We start from the raw sequence: 6,000 nt of genomic DNA, 5'->3' as shown, positions 1-6,000 counted from the left end.
GGAGACTATTGAGGTAGCTACTATGGTATCCGCAGACCTCGACTCTCCTTCTTTTCAGTTTATTTAGCACTATTCTATCTTTCCAAACAGTTGTATTAGAATTTTTGACTGTGTTGACACTTAGTAGCTCATGTACTCGGTGACACCCTGATTTTGGGGGATTTTGTAGTTGAGTCACAATTGTCTTATCAGTTATTTATGAGATTGTTCATTGTTAAACTTATTACAATATACATTCATTTAAAATGTGTAGTTATTTTGTGATTTTTGGCTTGCCTAGTTCTGTGATAGGCGCTATCATGACATGTTGAGATTTGAATCGTGACAAGTTGGTATCAGAGCCTATGTTACATAGGTCTCACGAGTCAGGCGCAGGTTTAGTAGAGTCTTGTGGATCTTTCGCACGACGGGTATTTTGGAGACTTGTGGAGTCTCACTTACTACTTTTTAGCTGTCGGGGGCACCTTTCAGATGGTGGGAGACCTATGAGTTGAGCAGGCCAGCCGACGCTGCACCACTTACGTGGCATGAGTTCTCAATTCTCTTCTTAGAGAAGTTTGTTCCACAGACCCGCATGGAGGAGTTGTGTAGGAAATTTGAGCAGCTACGCCAGGAGGGTATGTAAGTGACCCAGTATGAGATGAGATTTTCATAGTTATCTTGTCACGCGATCTGGTTGGTTCCTATAGAGAGAGAGAGAGAGAGAGAGAGGATTCGAAGGTTCATTGATGGCGTTAGCTATGGACTGCGCTTCATCATGACTCGGGAGATTGCATCAGGTGCATTCGACGAGGTGGTTGATATTGCTAGGCGGCTAGAGCAGGTTTGTAGTCAGGAGCGTGAGGAGAGGGAGGCCAAGAGGCCTCGTGTTTCGGGTGGTTTCAGTGGTGTTTCTTCTGGAGGACAGTCCCACCAAAGCCGGGGTCGCCCTTATAGGCCCGCTCAGGTGGCTCATCCGGTTCATCATGCTGCATCAGCTAGCCATGGTTCATACAATGCTCGTTTGGGTCAGTCATCTCTCAGTGACCTCCCAGATCAGAGTTCATCTCGTGCTCCATCAGTTCAGGGTTCATATGTATCAGGTCCTTCTAGTTGTTATTCTGGTTCTCAGGGTCCGATTCAATGCCAGCCGCCATTGTCGGAGCGGAGTTTCTTTGAGTGTGGAGAGTTTGGTCATATGAAGAGGCATTGTCCCCATCTTTTTGGAAGGTCCAGTTCAGAAGAGAGGTCAGGCTATGATTTCTGTACCAGTTACTTCACCACCCGCTCAGCCAGCTCGGGGTGGGGCTCAGGAAGCTAGAGATCTCCCTAGAGGGGGAGGCCGATCAGGTGGCAGTCAAGCTCGATGCTATGCTTTACCTGCTAGGACAGAGGTCGTTGCTTCAGACGCAATGATCACATGTATTGTTTCAGTGTGCCACAGGGATGCTTCCATATTATTTTACTCTGGTTCCACTTATTTATATGTATCATCATATTTTTCTCGTTATTTGGATATGCCCCATGAGTCCTTAGTTTTGCCTGTTCATGTATCTACGCCGGTGAGCGATTCTATTATTGTGGTCCGCGTGTATCGGTCATGTGTGGTGACCATTGGGGGATTGGAGACGAGAGTTGATATCTTATTGCTTAGTATAGTTGATTTTGATGTCATTCTTCGCATGGATTGGTTGTTCCCATGTCATGTTATTCTAGATTGTCACGCTAAGACCGTGAAGTTGGTGATGCCGGGGTTACCTAGGATCGAGTGGAAAGGTTATCTGGACTATGTTACTAGTAGGGTGATTTCATATCTGAACGCCAACGGATGGTTGGGAAGGGGTGTTTGTCATATTTGGATTTTGTGAGGGATGTTGGTATTGATACTCTTACCATTAATTCTGTTCCGGTAGTGTGAGACTTTCCGGATGTGTTTCCTGCAGACCTGTCGTGCATGGCACCCGACAGGGACATTGATTTTGGTATTGGCTTGGTGCCGGGAACTCAACCCATTTCTATTCCTCCGTATCATATGGCACCAACAGAGTTGAAGGAATTGAAAGAGAAGCTATAGGAGCTTCTTGATAAGGGGTTCATTAGGCCTAGTGTATCGCCTTCGGGTGCACCAGTTCTGCTTGTGAAGAAGAAGGATGGTACTATGCGGACGTGCATTGACTATAGGTAGTTGAACAAAGTTACAATTAAGAACAAGCATCTTTTGCCGCACATTGATAACTTATTTGATCAGCTTCAGGGAGCTAGAGTGCTCTCTAAGATTGATTTAAGGTCTAGGTATCACCAGTTGAAGATTTGGGACTCTGATATGCTGAAGATGGCATTCAGGACATGCTATGGTCACTGCGAGTTTCTTGTGATCTCTTTTGGGCTGACCAATGCCGCAACAATATTCATGCATCTGATGAACAGTGTATTCCAGCCATATCATGATTCGTTTGTCATAGTATTTATTGATGATATCCCGGTGTACTCACGTAGCAAGGAGGAGCATGCACATCATCTGAGGATTGTACTACAGACGTCGAGTGAGGGGATCAAAGTAGATCCTAAGAAAATTGAGGCAGTTCAAAGTTGGCCCAGACCGTCTTCGGCTGCTGAGATTCGGAGTTTTCTTAGCTTGACCGAGTATTTTCGCCACTTCGTGGAGGGTTTCTCATCCATTGCAGCACCTTTGACCAGGTTGACCCAGAAGGGTGCCCAATTCAGGTGGTCTGATGAGTGTGAGGAGAGATTTCATAAGCTCAAGACTGCCTTGACCATAGATCCAGTTCTAGTTTTGCCTTCAGCATTGGGTTCTTATATAAATGTATTGTGATGCTTCTCGGATTGGTATTGGGTATGTCTTGATGCGGGATTGTAGAGTGATTGCTTATGCTTCATGCCAGTTGAAACCCCATGAGAAGAACTACCCCATTCATGATTTAGAGTTGACAGCCATCGTCCATCCATTGAAGATGTGGAGGCATAATCTCTATGGCATGTCGTGTGAGGTATTTACGGATCATCGTAGTCTGCAGCACTTGTACAAGAAAAGGGATCTAAATTTGAGGCAGCGGAGATGGTTCAAGCTGTTAAAAGACTATGATATTTTCATTTTGTATCATCCTGGGAAGGCCAATATAGTGGCCGATGGCTTGAGTAGAAAGGCGGTGAGTATGGGCAGCCTTGCATATATTCCTGTTGGTGAGATAACGCTTGCATCAGATGTTCGGGCGTTAGCAATTCAGTTCGTAAGGTTAGATGTTTTGGAGCCAGGTCGGGTTCTAGCTTGCGCGCTTTCTCGATCTTCTTTATATGATCGCATCAGAGAGCGTCAGTATGACGACCCCCATTTGCTTGTTTTTAAGGACACGATTCAGCACGGTGATGCCAAGGAGGTTTCTATTGTAGATGATGCAGTGTTGCAGATGCAGGGTCGAATTTGTGTGTCCAATGTAGATGGGCTCACTACAAGAAATTTGACTTTTAGCGGCGACTATAGTCGCTACACATTCTACGAAGGTCGCCACTAAAGGTGTATAGTAGCGACATTTGGGTTGCTGCAAGTACAACCGTAACTGAATATTTTTTGCGACGACTATCGAAAGTCGCCACAAAATCTATGCATTAGTAACGACTTTTGTCGCCACAGATAGTAAATAAATACGCTACAAAAATGTTTCACAAAATAGATTTTGGGGCAGGTCGCCACTAATGATATTCAGTGGCGACCATTATCGCTACAAATACTATTGTAGCTTCAGCAGCAGCTCTACTCGCCACAAATACATGAGCTTTAGCTGCGACTTTTTTTTTTCCAATGGACAGTATGCTAATACATTCCCGTTGTTAACCTAGTTTTCATTTATTTGTTACATCTATAAATTCTTATAACCCATTAACATGCTAATAGACAACTAAAAAACAAACAATCAAATATCAAATAGAATTGCATGAACTTTTTATTGCTAAAAAGTGTAATACAAATAAGATATACAATACTTCACATTACATTTTCATTTTTTATATACAGAATAATAAAAAAAACTAAATGCCTTCAAACTACTGTCTTCAAACTCATCCTAGTCCTTGTCCACATTCAATGCCGGTTGTTGAACAACGTGTCGACAACCAAAACTCACAGATAAGCAATATGTTATGTATAATTTTACCATCCTTACAAATGGTATATAAACTATGGTCGTTACCATATATAAACAGTCTATAAAGCACACATGGACATCAATTGCAAATTCACGCCAACTCTCTTAACTTCATGCTCTTTATCCTTCAAAGTATTCTTAATCTCCCTCAAGTTTCTGTACTGAAAGAGCCAGGAAGTACGAATTATGATTAGCCAACAATACAATAACCCAGTAAAATCCCACAAGTAAAAGAGTAAACAATTATGATTAGCCAAATATTCATAATTCAACTAAACTATTACAACACGTATTGGGATATACATCATGTGGGTCAAGACTCCGGATAACACCATCAACTTTATTCATCAAATTAAACTTACTTCAAAATAGAATATTTTGCAATTGAGCCTAAAATAGCTAGGACTATACATTTTCTTTTTCTTGTTAATTAATTACATGGACATTTGCTATGTTGGACAAAAATAACCTAGTTGTTCAAAAATAAAAGGAGCATGGATGACAAAATAAAATCTGAAACAAGTTCACAGATCATGTTAACTCTAGCTTACCAAACTAAGTATGGCCAATAAATCAAAATATTCCCATTGTAACAAGAATATTATAAGAATCTAAAAAGTATGAAAAGTTAACTGTCTATATCTGAACTACATGCATTTGCTGAATTTTGAGAATATTCTTCCCCACTTCACTGGTACATGTTATATACTACCTACAAGTAAAATGTAGGTAGATAATCCATAACATTTGTTCTTTTGTGGATTCTTCCAAAGCAATAAGCAATTCAAGAAGATAAGCAATTTAGAGACTGCGCTTCGAATATGATTAGTGTTCACTTGAGAACTTAATGATTGGATAACAACTTTTTCATACTTGAGACCTAATTAAAGAAGATAAGGTTCTAATTAGTATAGGACCTGAATTTATTCTTATTCGGTAACTAAGCTTTTATTACCTCGGTCACTGCTTTAGTTTGTCGAGATGTGAGATGCACTAAACCAAAAGATAGTACAAATGAGCGTAATTTTAAAAAAGCATGAGTTTTATTGTACACTTAATTTTCTTGAATTCGTACAAATTTATTTGAATAAGTCATATAAACTAATTAGATATTACACGATTTCAAGGTGACTTCCAAGCATTGATAGGTGGAAGTATCTAATGTATTTGTCGATCCTTCACCTAGAGCTGATAGATACACGTGCATGAATATTGAGGCTATGATAAAAAATTCTATAATACCGAGTAAATGAATCAATACTAATACATGAACACAAATGTAGATACAATCAGCTCAAGCGCTTTTAAGAACTAACAAGAGAGGCAACTTAAGTAATCCAAAAATTCTTTAAAAGGTAGAGATATCAAGAGAATATTGTACCTTGACACACTTCAGTCATATTCTTACAGCTGCCATATTTACTACTACAATACTTATGAAGTATATGATAATGTTGATATCGATGCATATATCGAGATTAATGCATTGTTTACAGCTAGGGGTCGCATCACTTCGATATCAATATCTAAGGACCAGGGATCTCTCCTGCACATATTGAGCTTAGTACACATTGCACCAGTTATGTATTAAAATTTTCTCTCTGTACAGTCAACATTCTAAAGCGCGTTTAATTTCTCAACAATTTTTTTGTTCGATTATCAGGCAACTATAATATACTTTGGAGAGTATATGTATTACAACTGATGTATTTAAAGAAATACTAGATCTTTAGCCTCTGCATCTGGTATTCTTGTTATGGCAACTTTAAGACTCCACGGAACAAAGTAATCAAAAAGTTTATCATTGATTCACATGGTTCAAGAATTTAAATTACAACCAGATTATAATATAAGAATTACA

This window comes from Nicotiana tabacum, chromosome 24 (assembly GCF_000715075.1).
Source record: "Nicotiana tabacum cultivar K326 chromosome 24, ASM71507v2, whole genome shotgun sequence".
Taxonomy (NCBI): Eukaryota; Viridiplantae; Streptophyta; class Magnoliopsida; order Solanales; family Solanaceae; genus Nicotiana; species Nicotiana tabacum.
The sequence above is the reverse complement of the archived record's forward strand: the minus strand, read 5'-3'. Positions refer to the sequence as shown.